The sequence below is a fragment of the Eretmochelys imbricata genome, chromosome 16 (assembly GCF_965152235.1).
Source record: "Eretmochelys imbricata isolate rEreImb1 chromosome 16, rEreImb1.hap1, whole genome shotgun sequence".
Taxonomy (NCBI): Eukaryota; Metazoa; Chordata; order Testudines; family Cheloniidae; genus Eretmochelys; species Eretmochelys imbricata.
Genome location: NC_135587.1, coordinates 23,993,334 through 24,010,788, shown reverse-complemented (window position 1 = coordinate 24,010,788; position 17,455 = coordinate 23,993,334). Strand labels below are relative to the sequence as shown.

General features: G+C 45.9%; 1 protein-coding gene across 1 annotated transcript in view; it reads left to right on the top strand.

The window, feature by feature from the left end:
• Window positions 1-413: 413 nt before the first annotated feature.
• Window positions 414-17,455, top strand: part of STRBP (spermatid perinuclear RNA binding protein) — an 86,003-nt gene continuing 68,961 nt past the window's right edge. Inside the window, exon 1 of the mRNA XM_077835550.1 lies at window positions 414-487. The gene's annotated coding sequence lies outside the window, so the exon portion shown is untranslated. The remainder of the gene's footprint in view (window positions 488-17,455) is intronic.

Here is a 17,455-nt window from a genome sequence, read left to right as displayed (position 1 = left end):
CCGGGAGCGTTACGGAAAGTCCGTAAGAGACACTGACCTCTTTGAAGAGTTACGGGATTTACGTACGGAACTGTCTCAGGTGCGGCCTCGGCCTTCCCCAACCACCAGACTTACGGAATCTCCGTAAACGCGAAGGTACGGGAGGCCGGCGAGGTTACGCCGCTCACGCAAGGAGCGATGGTCTCAGGTAAGGGGCCGGCTTCTCGAAGCGAGAGGACTTTACGTCAATTTTGCAGGGGGGCATTTGCCTACCGGCGAGCCGGCCGTTTGCGTCGTGAGGGCCGGCATCCCTACGTGGTTAGCGTAAGGCGCTCGCTCAGGTGCAGGGAGGGGGCGGGCTCGCGTTGCCCGGCAGCTCCAGCCTATGGGGGCGCGGGGCGTTGTCACGTGCCGGAGCCCCGCTCGCTGCTGCGGAGCCGGAGGCGCTGGGCGAGGGGACGGAGCCGGGACGGGGACCGGGGCTGCACTGGCGGCGGCGGCGAGTGGGGTAAGGGGCCGTCGGGGCCGGGGGCCTCCCTCGGAGACACCCCCGGGGGGCGGGGACCGGCCGCCGCCCCTCCCACTGCGCCGGGCGCTGCGGGCAAGGGCAGGACACGGCACTGGTGGGGGGGAGGTGCACAGATGGGGGATGGGACGGTGCACGGGCAGCGGGGGGAGGCGCGTGGGGAGCGGGGTGCACGGGGAGCAGGGGGGCGCGTGGGGGGCAATGGGGAGCAGGGGGGCGCGTGGGGGGCAATGGGGAGCAGGGAGGCGCGTGGGGGGCAATGGGGAACGGGGGAGGCGCGTGGGGGACAAGGGGGGGCGGGGAGCAGGGGGGGCGCGTGTGCGGCAGTGGGGAGCAGGGGGGGCGCGTGGGGGCAATGGGGAGCGGGGTGCACGGGGAGCAGGGGGGCGCTTGGGGGGCAATGGGGAGCGGGGGAGGCGCGTGGGGGGCAATGGGGGCGGGGAGCAGGGGGAGGCGCGTGGGGGGCGGCGCGTGGGGAGCAGGGGAGGCGCGTGGGGGGCAATGGGGAGCGGGGGAGGCGCGTGGGGAGAAATGGGGGGCAATGGGGAGCAGGGGAGGCGCGTGGGGGGCAATGGGGAGCAGGGGAGGCGCGTGGGGGGCAATGGGGAGCGGGGAGCAGGGGTGTTGTGTGGGGCAATGGGGAGAAGAGGGGGCGCGTGTGCGGCAATGGGGAGCAGGGGGAGGCGCGTAGGGGCGGGGTGTACGGGGAGCAGGGGGGCACGTGGGGGGCAATGGGGAGCAGGGGGAGGTGCATGGGGGGCAATGGGGGGCGAGGAGCAGGGGGGCGCATGTGCGGCAATGGGGGAGTAGGGGAGGTGTGTGTGGGGCAATGGGGGGCGGGGTGCATGGGGAGCAGGGGGAGGACTGTGGGGGGCGGGGAAGGCGGGGTGCATGTGGGGGCCTGCAGGCAGGGTGCACCGGTAGGTGGGATGGGGCTCAGCGGGAGGGGGTGGGGAAGATAGGGGCATGATACATGGGGGCCGCCTGGGGGGGCTGCAGGCGGGCTGGGTGCATGGACAGCTGTGGGGTTCCTGGGGGCTGCTGGATGCTGTGTGCAGCGGGTGTGGAGAAGCTGGAGACAGGGATGGAGGTTGGGGAGCTGGGAGTGTGAGAATCGGGGGCGGTGCACGGATTGGGGGACTGCTCTTTGAGGCACAGTGTGCATGCATACACGGGTCCTTTTGGGGACTATGAACAAGGGGATGTTCTTGTGTGGGGACAGCCACTGGGGGCGCCAGGGAGGCTGCTGATGCAGACAGTGAATGGGGGGTTGGCGCTGCTGGGGCAGCTCATGATTGGCAAAGCTGTAGCTCACGAAAGCTCATGCTCAGATAAATTGGTTAGTCTCTAAGGTGCCCCAAGTACTCCTTTTCTTCTTTCTAATCTGTTTTTTCAGTTTTTTTGTGGTGTCATTTGGGAATGGGGGGGGGGGGCATTGTGCATCTGACTTTGCGGGGCTGGTTGTGAGAACCCTGTCCCTTAGGGGTCCTAGTGCAGGTAGCGTCTTAGGCACAGGAAGCTGTCCTTGCGCTAAATCCTCCTGCCCTGTTTTGTGCATGGGATGGGTGCGTACTTGGGAGCAGGTGTGCACCTGGCCTGGGCAGGAATGTTAGCTAGTGGTTCAGCCATTATGAAAGCATTGTCCTTAGTTTGTGCCCAGTGTCACTTGGATTGGTCTGTTGGGCATGGAGGTGAATTTGTTTAGCTGCAATATTACCTCTGTAGAGAATAATAAAAGGACCTTTCAGCCCAGAGAGAGGAGGGAACTCCTTTATGTGGAAGTGTGGTGCTTTAAAACAGGGAGAAATTGTCATGAAATTACTTGTTCTGTTTATTCCCTCTGGGGTACTTGGCATTGGCTATTGTTGGAAGACAGGAAACTGGGCTAGATGGACCTTTGGTTTGACCCAGTATGGCCGTTTTCTTATATCCTTACATATGTTCTTGGTTGACAGAATTAAGGGCTTGTGATCAGAATTTTGCTACTGCTTAGTTGGTGTGGTGCATTGTATTGTCTACTAGCCTACCTTCATTTAAAAAATGAAATGGTCATGCTTCCCGGTGACTTGTGAACATTCTGTGCTGTGTCTAGGTATCTTTGATTCCTGTGACAGTTTTGCATCTCTTCTAATTGAGAGAGCTGTGTCTTTCTTTCTATTTTTTTCTTTCTGGATTTGGTCTGTACTGGGTATTAATCATTAACCCACTGATTTCGGTGGCGATGGGGGAACCACAGTGAAAGATAGCTGGGGAATCAGTGGAGGGATGCTGACTAGAGCAAAACTTCTGTTTTCAATAAAAACAGAAATTATGTTATCCACTCGCATATCTGATTATTTATATACATAGCACTGAAAGTGTGCTATGGACATTAAGAAAAAACGGCGTTACTCCAAAGAGCTTGTAATCTAAATAGACCATGTAAAGCTGCAGGATATCATGTAAGAAAAATCTACATGAAGTTTCATACATGTCTGGTTAGTTCCATATTTATTTAAATTGTCTGTAATTTAGTACTGGGATAGAGACCGGGGTTTCTTGGTCTCTTGGAAGAAGTATATATTTGAAGCAACACTGTTAACTTAAATTTGACTCATCATTTACATTTTTTTAAAACAAGCTATTCTAAATCCCCAAGCCAATAAAAATGTTTGCACAATTAAAAAATAATTCCAGTGAAAACAGCTATGATCCAGCATTGATCAGAATGTATATTTGTCTGGAGCCCCAATCTTGCACAATTAAAGAGTGAAAGTGAGACTGATTTAGTTGATTTTTTTTAATTCATTGTCCAAACTGAGAGAAATGCAAATAATAAGCAGAACATAAATAGTGACCCACGTAGCATTTGTAAAAGTACTGAATAATGTAAGGTCCTTGTAACATTGGTAAAGAAATGATGTTAGTGAAGTGATTTTTTTGAGGTAACAGTGGTGACACTTTAAGAGGGACCCAAAGGAAGTGATGGTGGAGGCATGAGGCCCAGTGTCTATTGAGAAGAGAGTGGAAGAAGGATGTGAAGAGCTGGCTAGTTGTGTGTCTTGGGAAGAAGAGCCTTAAAAACTTGGCATTGCTTTTTTGTGGGGTGGAGGGGGAAGTGTTAGTGTCTCTACATAGATCTTTTACGGACATTACAATAACACCTTGTGTGGGTGATGCTACAAGCCGATCTCTGAAAAGCAAAGGGCCTTTTCAGGCATTGAAAAGGCTCCAAGTCTTGCGTGTGCAGTCAAAGACTTACTGTAAGTGATGGGACCTTGTGGCTAGTTGCCAGTACGGAGAAATAGGAAATACATGACAGCCCGTCTGGGCCGTTTCTAGCTTCCACTGGCTTCTTGGTGGTTTTTAGGAAGTTGGACTCACCTCTGAAAGTTCTTGGCAACGTCATTGCTATTTCTGTCTGGAACTTTCCAGTCTGTTGCTTTTACTCCATTCTGGTGTGATGGGCATGGGAGAGAGATGATATCATTTGTGATTGGCACTGGTAAGATTTTGGTGTGTTCAGTTGTCCATTCCTAACAATCTTGCCGCTCTTAGCGTAGTGTATGGTGCTGTCTTAGCATCCTTGGTATAATTGTTTTTGTTTCCATTACTAATCCCCCCCCCTTTTTTTGGTAAAGGAATTGCTTTTGTATATACTACTGTACATGCATCTACTTGGAGGTACTGAAATTATTATTATTATTAAAATACTGGCAATGTGATTGTCACTGTACAAGAAAACCACAGGGAGCATATTGTCTAAATGCACAATAGAAATCCCGTACATAATTACTGGGAGACCTAAAGGAAAATTCTATCTTGGAATGCCGTTTTTAAATAAAGGGCAGGGAACAGCAGTTTCACTGGTGTGGCTCAGGTGGGTGTGAGCGTCAATTAAGAGGTTGAGCTTTGAGGACCCATTTGAAAGAGGGAGTCCTGGTCACACACAGGGGTTTGAAAGTAAATTCTAGGCAAAGCAGACCTTGAGCCAATTAAGGCTGCTAAACTGTTAAGGTTCAAAACCCCTCATTCCTAAAATTCTGCGGAGGTGTCCTGCAGGACTGAGATTTTGAATGCTTGCTCTCGGCTGAAAGGGGAATCCTTTTTGGAAGTTTGAAGGAAGCTTGATCAGCCACATTGTGCTGTGCAAGTCTGAAAACCTCACTGCAGAATAATAATAAAATAAAACCACACATTTTTCCATGTTGCTTTGGTAGCAGCTGAACTTTGAGACTTGGCATGTAAATAGAGCTCTTTAAAGAGCACGTTCATGACTGGAGGAGGGGCAATGCTCTGGTTGGTTAACAAGTTATAAGCAAGTGAAAAGTCACTTGTGAGCATGCTCAACAAGGCATCTGTTAAGACATTTAGCAGGGTTTAGCAAAACCATGTTTTCACTGTAGTAGATATTCTCCCTGTCTGTTGTGGTCTGACCATGGGCCCAGCTTCGGCCCATGGTCAGACCACAACAGACAGGGTGAATATGGTGGTGATGGTGGGTGGTGGTGTGTTTTATGCTGCTTCTGGGACAGTTTGTGTAGATGCAGCACAATCCCCTCTCTGCCTCCCCTTTCTCACCTGCCTCCCCCAAATCAAGAAACCACCCAGTGCCTTAACCTGAAAATGAGAGAAAGTAGGGTCACTCGTGAATGAAGTGGGTTAAATGAATGACTCTAAACTGGCTGTGGTACTCTATTTAAAATCTGTCTTCAACAAGAAAACTAAGGAAAGCTTAGGCAGTGAGGAGGGATTTATGAAAAAAACTGTGGGTGAGGTATACGGAAGGTTATTAAGGAAATAGCAAACTTATTGTACCACTGATGTGTTACTAAAAGTGTACAAAGATTGGAGAGGAGCAAATGCAGTACTGATCTTTGAAAAAGGGAAAGGGAGAGATCCTGGTAGTTACTACCCTTTACGTTAACTCCTATCCACCTTTAAAGTAACAGAGCAAATATTGAGGGGAAAATGAAGAACTAGAAGTAGCAGATTTATAAATAGATGTCTAGAGATAAACTTGTTGGGTCTGGATAGAATTACAGAATTAGGACTCAGTCCTGCAAAACTTGCTCATGATAATAACTTCATGTGAATAATCCCATTGTCTGCACTGGAGGTGTTTCAGTAAGAATTTGTAGGCGTTTGGTGGATGCAGTGGGGGATATAATACGTAGATTATAAGAAAGCCCTTGATAGTGTGTTTCAAAATCGTTATCTCTAAAATTAGTTCAAATCATCTTGGAATAAGCACCATTTCATGTACTGAAAAGTGACCAATGTACCTAAACACAAGGTACAAAATCAGATTGGATGCAGATGTTTAGTAGTGTGTTGCAGTGATCTCTTGGTCAGTATGTTTTTTATCTAGAAGAGCAAGTAGACACAGCTAATAAAGTTTGCAAGTGATACTGAACTGGGTGGAGTTGAAGACCAACAGGATAAATACAAAGGAATTTGAGGGAGATTAGAAACATGCTGGCAGCAAATGACACTTTTGGGGAAAATTATCTGAAATGAACACATTCGCGGGAGGCGGCACATACCTGGAAAGCAGTAATGCTGGGAGACCAAGAGGTAAGAGAAGACAATACTGCAAACTCATGGTTTAAGCTGAGGGAGGTTAGCAAAACAGGCCAATTTTAGGCTTCGTATGCAGCAGGAAAGAAGTTAGAGGCAAAAATACTGTTTTAATGCGACATTAAAATTGCAGAGTTGCAGTTTAAAATACCTGGAAAAAATGCAAATATCAGAAACGTTGTAGGAACCATTACTTAAGCTATGTCTACACTACAGTGTATGTCGGCATAATTTATGTCACTCAAGGGTGTGAATAAATCACACACACACACACGAGCAACATAAGTAACGCTGCCATAAGCGCCCGTGTGAACAGCGCTGTGTTAATGGCAAAACTCCCGCCGACATAGCTACTGCCGCTTGTGGGGGCTGGAGTAGCTGGTGTAAATTCTCTAGTGTAGCCATGCCCTTAGTCTCTGCACATTCTGTGTACTCTATGGTATGAATTTAGCATAAATAGAAATACAAAGCTGCACATTTAGAGGGACGCCATCAATTTAAATCACATTATCTTGAAATTTTTACTTCTCTTACAAAGAGCACTTAATATTAACTGCAAGACTAGAGAGAGATATTATTTCAGTTTGACCTGTGCATTTGTTGGCACTTTGTATAGGCAATTTCTTGTTTGTCTGAGTCTCTTACTGAGCACCGGGGACAGAAAAACACTGATAAAAGTAGGAAAATATGGTATAAACCTACAAAAGCGTCAGGGGAAGGAGGAGAGGGACTTGGGCAGGTGTAATAACTGAAACTACTTTTAACTTTCTTTTTAAACTGGCAAATTGATGTCCCTTTAACCAAAACAATACAAATCCACCACAAACACCCTCCTCCCATCACCACCACTCTCAAAAGCTGGCACAGGAATTACTACATATGTGCAACCTGGTCAAGTTAACATAGCTGTATATTCCTTGACCTTTGCATTTCCTGACTTTATTTTGTAGCTGACCTATCTTAATGTTGCATTCTTTGTCCTCTGACTCCCAATCATTAGACCCCTGCACAGATACAAAATTTGTATCCACAGCCGATCTGCAATCCGCAAAAATGACCCGTGGATATTGGCAACTGCGGGTGTAGATATTTTTGGCTGTCTGCAGGTTTCAGGGCTCTACCAATCATCCTGGAACAAAAGGGGGCTAGACCCTGTTCCATCCAACTCTACTGCCTTGTGTTTACTTTTTTGCTTTGTAGTGCATCCGTGCTGAGTTTTCTTTTAATCTCCCATCAGTGGTGGGAGTGGAAATGGAAATGTAGGTCTGATGCTGTTGATTTACCCTGCCTAGACCATCAGTGCTACTACCACCAGCCTTAGTGCTTAGTTAAGAGATCTAAGGAAAAGTTGTGTGTATGTGTGCGCACATGGTACAGGCTATTCTGTTTGTCCCTTGTGAGCTTCTGCTCTGACTCTCTCAGCCTCTGGTTCTGCTAGCCAGAGAGCAAGGAATTCTGAGACTGATCCCATAGCTGTCCCATATGCCAGTGCTGGGCTGCCAGACTACTGGGCCACTTGGTCATCTGCTGATTGATTGCTCAAGGTAATAAAGATCATAGATTATTACAATCTGTGTGTTAATCTTCCAGTTTGACTTTCTGTAGCTGTGTAAAGTCCGTTTTTATGGTATAGTTTCTGTAATTGATTGAGGAAATAGGTAGTAAATGTGTGTTCAAAACACTGATATTGAAGAGAGTTAATTCTAAGAATCTAGTTGCTTGTTCATTTAGGGAAATCCCTTGAATAGTTGACAGTTAGCTATTCTCTCTGTAGGGGATGATTTAAAACATTTTTTATGTTGTGGTTTGGTGTACTAGTCGTAAAGAGCCTCAAGATGCTGCTTGTGATTGACATAACAAAATGTAAATTATATGCTGTTTTACTAGACTCTAATTTGTCTGGTTTGAGGTTTGTATGCCCGTAGTTCTAAGCTTTTCTAACAGTGACTTTCTCCTTCATGCATCATCTACATAGGGGAAAAAACTACTTTAAATTATATGCTTAAAAAATCAAACAAAACTGGGGCATCCCTGGGTATTACTGTAAATTTAATATTGTGGTTGCAAGTTTTTGTTTTGCATTTATTTTAAATAGGTTTTTACTGAAATATTAAGTGGGTTTGAAAAAATCTTAGAAAATAATTGGCATTTAGATTGTTAAACTTCCTGAAGCGGTTAACAGTGAAAGGAATGAAATAATTATTTTAACTTAACCTAATTTGACAAAACAGAAAGTGAACTCATATACTGAGAAACTGACAGCATAATGCAAAGGCAAGAGGGATGGACAAGTTGATCGGAGATGGTCTTTAATTCTCTAATTCCTGTGATTGGGGGGGCGGGAGGGGGGCTAGGACATTCACTGGGAACAATTTCCGTTCTTTATTTCATCTGGTAAACTTGGGTGTCCACCAGTGATCTGACTGTTGAGCCTTGCTGTAACTTTAGCCTTACCTGAGGCATAGATACATCATCACTTGCAGAGGCATTGCTCATGTAGTTAATTTCCAAGCTGTACAGTTGATTACACCAATAATAAAATCAGAGCCACTAGAATTCTGTAACACCTCATGGGCCATTTCCACTTGAAAAGTGAGAGAATTCTGAAGTAGGTTGTAATAAATCCCTAGGTGTTTCTAGGTCGACAGGGTGGTGTGGAAGTTCTGCACCTGCGGAATTTTTATTGCTGGCTACAGGACCTCGCGTGGTGTGGTTTTCTTAATCTTAAAGCAGTCAAATCATTGCTGCCTGTGTAATTCATTTAACACTTTCAGTAAACTTGACATCCAAGTGAAAGATCTTACATGATTTCTTATGTAGAAAGACACAAAGAGTACAAAACCCAGTAAGATAGCGTGGGCCAAGATGTTGCATTCAGCTGCACATTGTTGAAGTACGTGAATATACTAACATTGCGGATGACTTTGCACACAAAGGAAGCAGCATTTATACTTGATGCAAATGATCTTTTCTTTGCCCATTTACCAAAACAGTGGACAGATGTACTAACGGTATCACTTGGACTAGCGGGTGGTGTCTGGATGGATGAAAAAAAGGTATCCAAGACAACACGAATGAGTGGGCAGAGGGAAGGGCATGTTTGTTTCTATTAAAAAAGAAAATAAAGCATGTGAAAATGTAACTGTAGAAGTCTTTGAAGTCCTGTTATTTGGCAGTTTCCTGTATTAGGAGTGAACCTCGTTTTTTATTACACTGTAGTATGTGAAGCTAGGATATAGAGCCAACTCTGTAACCCTTACCCAAGTTACCCTCACTTATGCAGACACAGAGCAGAATTGGGCTTTGGATGTTTGTGCGTCAACTTAAAAACTAATAAGAATACCTGGCTCTTGTATAGCTCTTTTCATCAGGTGATTTCAAAGTGCCGAATAGTCCATGTTGTCATTTAGTTGACCCTTGGACTCAAATTTAAATAACCCTGATTAACAGGTAGCTAATTACTGGGGCCTCAATGTGGCACTGGCAGCGGTGGGGAATGGAATGTAGTGCTTCTCCAACTTCATTCCAGCAAGCTGGTGAAGGGGAGTGGGGAGAAGTATGAAAGAGATCCTGCACAGCTAGTTTTCTTGGCTCTGTTGTGAAGAAGCTACATAATGTTCTCATAGTTGTGTACTAGATGCTGATTCTGGTGTGGAGATGGCCATCCTACTTTATTTACTGAGTGTAAAGAAGGTTGGGAAGGCCAGTTGTCCAGAGGAACATATATCATTACTTGTTACCAGTTGCAGATGCCGGCACCTGTTGCTGAATTGATGTTTCCTTTGTGTTGGGGAATCTTGCTTTTCCTTTGGCTGTGCAACATAGCTAATTGTGTAGCAAATTCTGTGGTGGTTGTGCAGCCTGGAGCCACGCTGGCTTTTGAACACCATCAATAAGTGCATTTCCAGGGTTTTGGATTGTATGAGCGGAAGGTAGGAAGTTGCCTAGGTGGCAACTATAGAGTTTTATCTATTTAGGTGTTAGATCAAAGCATCAGATATGTTTGTGTCCAGAGTGTTGTGACTTTACGGTAAATTAGAAATACAATTATAGGAATGCAAATGATGTAGCAGCTGCCCCTCCCCCAAACTAGGAGGTATAGGAAGAAAAACCACCACAGCCATAAAGCCTAGTGTCAGTTAACCCTTACTTTGCCAGAAACTGGGTGTACTGTGACCCAAATGTCAATATTGGACCATGGGGTCGCTTTAAACGCCAGAGTTCAGGTCCATCATAAAGTGAGTCGTGCCAGCAGCTCCTCTTCCTTAAATTGAAGAAGCTACAGCTCAAATGCCTCTGTGGTTTGCAGATGCAGCAAGATGACAAGGAAAAGAGTGGATCTCAAACAGGAAGGTACATCCCTGGCTATTTTGGCATTATAATCTTAAAATTTTGCTGAAGCCATTTTTGTGAAGAGACAGATTTAGTGAATCTGAGTTTACGTTTTGTGTCTGCTTTCCTCTTCCTTTCCCTAATAGCGGTTCTTAATCAACAGAATGAAAAACAAAAACACACACATGCACACGAAAATCCAACTTTGATGCAGGATGCTTTTCTTCAGCAGCATACATCTTTCAGTTGGCTTGTACTTTTTAATGCAGCTATAAGAACCTGAATAAGCAGCTCCTATGTGATCTCCTGATTGGAAGTGTGGAAAATTGAACTTCACAAATAGGGTGGGAGTTTTTTGGCTTCTCAGTTGGTCTGTCCAGGTGTCTGATCAGATAGTGACTTAGCTTGTTTCTCAGAGTTAACCAAATGGTTCAGCTAATGGCTTTAAAGTGGCTCAGGTGTGTCTCTGTGTATAGGTGTGGTGCAACTTGATAGTCATCATTACTTACTAGTCTAGGTAGCAGTACTTTGTGACATCCAAGCTAGGTCATGGACATTTATCTTAAAGTCAGAAATAAAGACAAACACTCTGTAGGTGACCCCATCTCCCGGTTAAGGTGACAAGGGAGACCCTGATCTGGTTTAAAAGGAAAGAAGCCTTTTACACAACTGTCTTACTCCTATGGAAATGCTCTTGTGGTTAAGCTATAGGACAAGGAATAGGGAGACCTGGGTTCCAGGCTCTACCTCTACCTCTGGCTTGCTACATGACTTAATGTCTCCAAGCTTCATTTTGCCCTGTAAAATGAAAGGCGATGGAATATTTTCCTACATCACACGGGTATTAGGCTAAAATTAGCAAGAATTGTGTGTGGATAAGTAAGGTGATGAGCACCCTAGAAAAGACAGTAAACCAAATAAATACAATGGTTTATACTCCTGAGGGCTTTAATACTTGGTCTAATTTGGGTTGTTGGGCTTGGTGTGCAGGTGCTGGGTGGTGTTTAATGGCCGGTGATACAGGTCAGACTGGATGACCTGGTGGTCCCTTCTGGCCTCAAACTCTGACTCCAAATCAGTGGTTCTCAACCTATTTACCATTGTGGGCTGCATCCAGTATTACCTGTGTGGCCCTGAGGATGTTACGTGGGCCACAGCTCTGTGCTGATTGGGTTGCAGATTGAGAACCACTGCTCTAAATACAAGAAAAAGGCAAAGCAGCTAGCATCTTTACTTTTGGGGGTCAGGATCAGGTTGGTTGTTGCCAATAACATGGTCTTATAAAGTAGCTCGGTTTGCTTTGAATCCACATCTACATGCACCACCTCATCTTCAGCAGATAGGTGGGATGCTGAGAAGGAAACATGGTTGCCTAAATCAGCATAAGGAAAGAATCGTAACTCCCACCCGAAGGCAAGTTAGAATCCTCCTGTAGCTGGGATATTTTAAATTGAGTTGATTTTTTTAGATAAAATCGAATTGTGGAAAAACTTGGTGCTGCTCTTCGTTGCTCTATGAATACATCTGATACCACTCCATATTGGCAGCAGCGAAAATATGTTGCAACATCTGAATGTGGCATTAGACTCTTTATTCCTGCTAGAGCTTTTGTCACCTCCTTGAACACTTTGGAAAAACTCCCTGCACAGGAATAACTTTGCTTGCAGTGATTGTTTCACTGTAGCACTTTTTTCCTTACATACCCATTTTATCTGAAATTACTGATAATAATTGTACTTGGTACTTCTATTTGTAGATCTCAAAGCAATTTGTAAAGAGCAAGTATCATTGTATCTGTTTTAAGATGGGCAGCTGAGGCAGATCATGAGTTGATGATGATGACAGCCAGAAAAATAAAGTGATATGCTGTTTATGGCTCCCCTTCCTCCCCATTTGTTCTTTATTATCAATCATGCTTGCATGGATATAGAATTGTCACTTTTTATGTTGGTTTGGTTCCTGCAGCCTGTTCCTTCACCTCTTTGGGAGCTCAGTCATTTCCCTCTATTAACCAATCTCTACATTCCAGGGGATTACGCTGTGCGGTGGGGAATAAGCATCATAAGCAAATGAAGTCTTAACCGAACTCTGCCTTTACAGATATGGTCTTTAGTACCAAGCAAATAAAAGGAAGCAATATACAGATCTGGTTTTAAACAAAACAGTTTACAAAGTGCAGCTCTTATCACTTGATCTCTGATAGCTTTGCTGTCAGATTGTGATTTACATTGTAGTTTATATGTGCTTGATAGTATGCCACTGGAACTCTAGGATTGCTCTGCAATTTAGAACTTTCCCAAAGGTCACTGTCCATGGGGATATATTTTGCTAGCACTTTTTTTTCCTTTTTAAGAACATTGAAGAACTTGAAACTGGGACTTCACTTTTTCCCTGTCTCAAAAAACAAGCAAACTGATGTTATTTAACTTTTTACTGCAGGCCTGGAATCTGTACTTCATGCCAAGTTTCAGCATGAAACAAATGAAGACAGCAGAGTAACAAAACCCTCTCACAAATGGGGCTTATTACAAACCACCAATAGGACCATAACTATTTACTGTGCACTACTAGAGTAGATTCCTAAAAGGGGAAACGCTCTGTGTTGCAATTTGAACTGTCTGGTTCAAACATTGTGCATGTGCAGTAACTTAGAATACTTAATATGGAATCGGTGTTAATGTTATACTGGCTCCACATTATGAATTCATCTCCTGCTTCAGTGCAGTTGTGCTGTAATGTGCTTGCATCTCGGTCCCCGTTGAGATGCTTCAGAGAATCAGCTTTTTAGGAGTCTGACGCTAGCATCATCTGCAGTGTCGTAACAGCATTCTACCTCCAGTGAGAGGCTGCAGCGGGGACCATATGATAGCACAGTACAGAATTCTGCTTCCTCCTCAACAGCATTTTAGATCTGTCATCCTCTGCGAACATCCATAGAACTTTTGCACCAGTCTGGAGGCAAAACATAAAGATCTTGGTGGTCTTGAATCCTCTGCTATAAAAGTTAGAAAGAGACTTCAAGCTTGCCTATTCAGTGGCTTTGACATGTATTTCAGTCAGTGGTTCGGTGAAGGTACCTGTGGGAGGAACACACATGGCACAGGCAATGAGACCTCATGCAGTTAGCAGGAGCATCTACCTGGCTGACTTTTTGCAGATTGTGAGGCATTCATGCAACAACACAAAAGAGCTGACAACTCCCAGTGAGTTGGCAATTATTCATTTATATGTTGCTTGCTGAACAGTCAAGTTGTACGACAGCTTTTTCTGCGGAGAGCTGCTTTGTCAAACGTGCCTTGAAATGACAACTGCAGATGCTTTGCACAGACTAACAGATAAGCCCTGCCCCAAAGAGCTTACAATTTAAATAGACAAAACAGACACAGGGTAGGGGAAGGTGGATAACACTAGTAGTGTGAAAAGTGTGATGAAAGCAAACATCAGGTTAGTTCCAGGACATTATTTTTTCTTGGGGCTAGTTAGGAAGGGGGATCAGCTAAGGGGAAGGGGCTGATGGGGCAGGGTAGGAGACGAGAGACAGATGGGGAGTGAGTCTGAGGGAGAGGAGGGATGGGAGAGTTTGAGCAAACAGCCAATCAGCATAGGGCAGAGAGAGTTCACTCAAAACTGTAGAAAGTTTTCTGAATGTCCAGAGGTCCCTCTCTTGACTCTGCTGCTCCTGACAGCTGGGGTCTCTGGCTGGCTCCTCCTGGCTGTATTTGCCAAGGAAAAAATGGAACTGGAACTCCATGGTGCTGTTATTGGTCCCTTTTCACAGAACAGTCGCTCTAACCATTGTGGTAACATTGGTCCATTTGATGGTAGCGATCAACTAGCTCCTTACTTTTATTTTTAAATATAATGGTTGATCCTAAATATATTACACCCACATTAGAGCATGGTTCTCAGGCTGGAAGATTGAGTTCCTCTGTATCTGAATTGAACACCAGTGATTTCAAATACAGTAGTTAGCATGATTGCTAGTTTAGCAGGTGCACTTTAGCTCAAAGCGTTTTTCATCTTCACCCCCGCCCTCCACACAGTCTATTGCGAAGTACAGTAGCGAGTATTGTGCATAGCATACATGACTGAGTGGATAGGCGCTCTGGGATTTGGTGTGTTCTCTCTTTCCTTTTCTGTTTCCATTTTGCTCCTGTTGTGTTAAGAATGTTTGGAATAACTCCTAGGTTAAGGCGAGATGCCTTTGTGTGTGTGTGAAGCCTTTGTGTTAGGAGATTGGAATAGTAATTGGAGAACATGCCAAAAAAATAACAACCATGAGTTTCCTTGTCAGTTTTGAATCTCGAGACAGATCAGAAATCTGGGGGCTTTTATGGTACAAAAGGCCTACATTGACTTCACTTAAACGTTTACATAGAAGAGAATAGCAGGAGCAATTAAGGTCACTTTGCTCAGTATCTTTCCCTCAATTATGACCTTTCTAAATTCACCGTGGGATTGTAGGAGCCCACTTTTCCTCACTGCTGCACGGGGAATGGGAGATAGAGCAGGAAAAACTCCTGCAGCGTTGGTGGTATGGCTCTCTGGGGTGCACTGCATTGCTTTGCATCTGCAGCAGCATGAAACTGTCAAGGATTTTCCTTGTCAGTGTGTCACTGCAGCAGGTGAGCACGGCAGCACCGGAACACGGCTTGCAAGTACCTGCTCTAGCACAAAGGCAGAAAGATGGGGTAGCTAGGCTGACAGGCACAAGGGTGAAAGGGGTAGCAGTGGGGGAGTGGAAAGTGCTAACGGCTCTTTGAGCACTGAGTACGTGTGCTATGGTCTGTACAAGAGACAAAATGAGATGTTCCTGCCCTCCAGAGCACATAGTCTAAGAGCCAGGCCTGGAGAAGAAGGGATGTGCTAGGAAGCCCAGTGGAAGGCATAACATTATGTTAAATATGTATTTAACTGTCTTCTTTTCTTGGGGGCATCACAGGAGGGGAGATGGTGGCTTAGAGAGCTGGGGTAAGGGGGGCCTTCTGTGCATAGGGAGCAGCCTGGAAAAACTAGGCAATTTGGCTTATTGGGACGGCGGGAGGAAATTAGTCATTCTTTGTATTACAGTGGCTCCTGCAGATCTCACCTAGAACAAAGTTGCATTGTGCCGGTCATTGCACAGATGCATGATGACAAAGGCATCCCTGCCTCTAAGGGTTTATAGCCTAAATAGGCAGTGTGCAGCAGGGGGACGTAACAAGTTTGTGTGTGTGTGTGTGTGTGTGTGTAATGTTCCTTAAATCTTCTTCCCTTATTTGAATTGCAGTAGTGCCTCCGAGCCCCAGTCATAGACCAGAACCCCATTGCGCTAGCTGCTGTACAAAAACAGAACAAAAGGACAATCCCTTCCTTAAAGAATTTATCTCACCACCTGAATGTGTATATGTCTCCCTCTTCCTCCGCTTCCCCTCCTTGCTTTTAAAAACCAAAGAAATGAAGGAACTGGTCACAGAGGCTTCTCTGAACCAGCAAGACGAAGGAGCTGGAGTTCTGTGCCCATCCTAGACGGGCTGTAAGACACTTGGATTTATGGCGTCTGTTGGCCTTGCAGCTGCCTGTCTGAAGTGGTTGGGTCACCGTCCGGTGTGGGGTAGACAGGTGTCCACTTCGGACACTGCCGCTGCCACTACCTGGCTCCCATGTTGACAGTCTCAGAATTAAATTGACCGTAGGGGCTGAATGCCACAAAACCAGGGTAGTGCAAGCAGCTGGTTGGTAACTGGGGGGAGAGAGAGGGTGTAATTGGGGCAGAGGGAGTGGGACAATGGGAAGAGATGGTAGAATCTATAGCTGCCCTCCAAATAGTCTATTCACCACACCTTAGTAAAAGGTGCAGATTGGGGTCCCCATCTGCCTTTAGATGGTCACCTACCAGCTGTAGTCAGGAGCGTTTCCATTGAGAAGCATGATCTTCCCTGTCATTCATGGCCTATCCCCAGCGAGCCAGGCCACGTGAGGCTATGTAAACACTGAGTATTACAGAATGTGGGTGTCTGCTTACGTAGCAGTGCTTTATTCCAGGGACCGTATCTCGCCAGCCCTCCGGTGCCTATGCAGCTGCAGTTCAGCATGCTGCCTTTGATCTTTAAAGCCCTGTGGAGTTCGAGTCTTGGGTACTTGAGAGCAGTGGTTCTCAACCTTGTTGGGCTCAGGACGCATTTGTAAATGTTTATGGCCTGTCATGACGCAGTAAATAGTTTAGGGGTAGAGGCCTTGGGGTGGTTTCAGTTGGATCCTGCCCTCTCCTTCCCGCCCAGGGTGCTGCCTGGCATTCACCCCATGGTGGCAGCTTCTGTACCTCCTGTGCTGTGGGGGCTGGCTGGGCTTTGCTCTCCACTCCAGGGTTCAGTGCCACTCAGATCTGGCCCCACCTCCCTGACAGGACCAGATTTGTGTGGGTGGAGTTGTGACTTGGCTCCTTGGGTTACAGTGCCACTCACTGAAAATTTGGCCTATCTGGACTCCTGTCGTAATGACGGTCGGGCTAAACCTGAGTGGTGCTGGGAACCCAGCCCTGTGGGAGCAGGGAGGCGAGCCCAGCCAGCCCTGTGGGATAGGAGCTGATGTGCGACCCTCTGACAATTTGGCAACCCAATTTTGGGTCCTGACCCATGGGTTGAGAAACCCTGCCTTAGAGAGATCCGGGTTCCCCTTGTCCTGTCCCAGAGTCACAGTTGGGACAGGTGCCACAGGTTCCCAATAATGAGCTTCTCTCTTACTAGGACAGTGGAACCCAAGCCTGCTGGCCATCTGGGGATGCTGCCAGGGTTGTCTGGTTGCATTGGGTTGTGCCAGAGAGCCTGGGTGCTAGAACTCCTTAGCGCTAGTTTGAGTCCCTTGATATAAACTGGTGGAGCTAGTGAGCTGTCCCGTTCTGTAATGCTTTATTTGTGCACATAATGTCGACTGTTGTGAATGCACCTGTGCTCGTTTTGGTTTCTTAAAATAAGGAACAAACAGAAATGAAACTGGTGGGACCACACCCCGAAGCAGTGTACTATGCCTCTCTCAGCATGTGAACCCTTGCTGTCTCTATCTTTACTTCCCTTCAGTTAC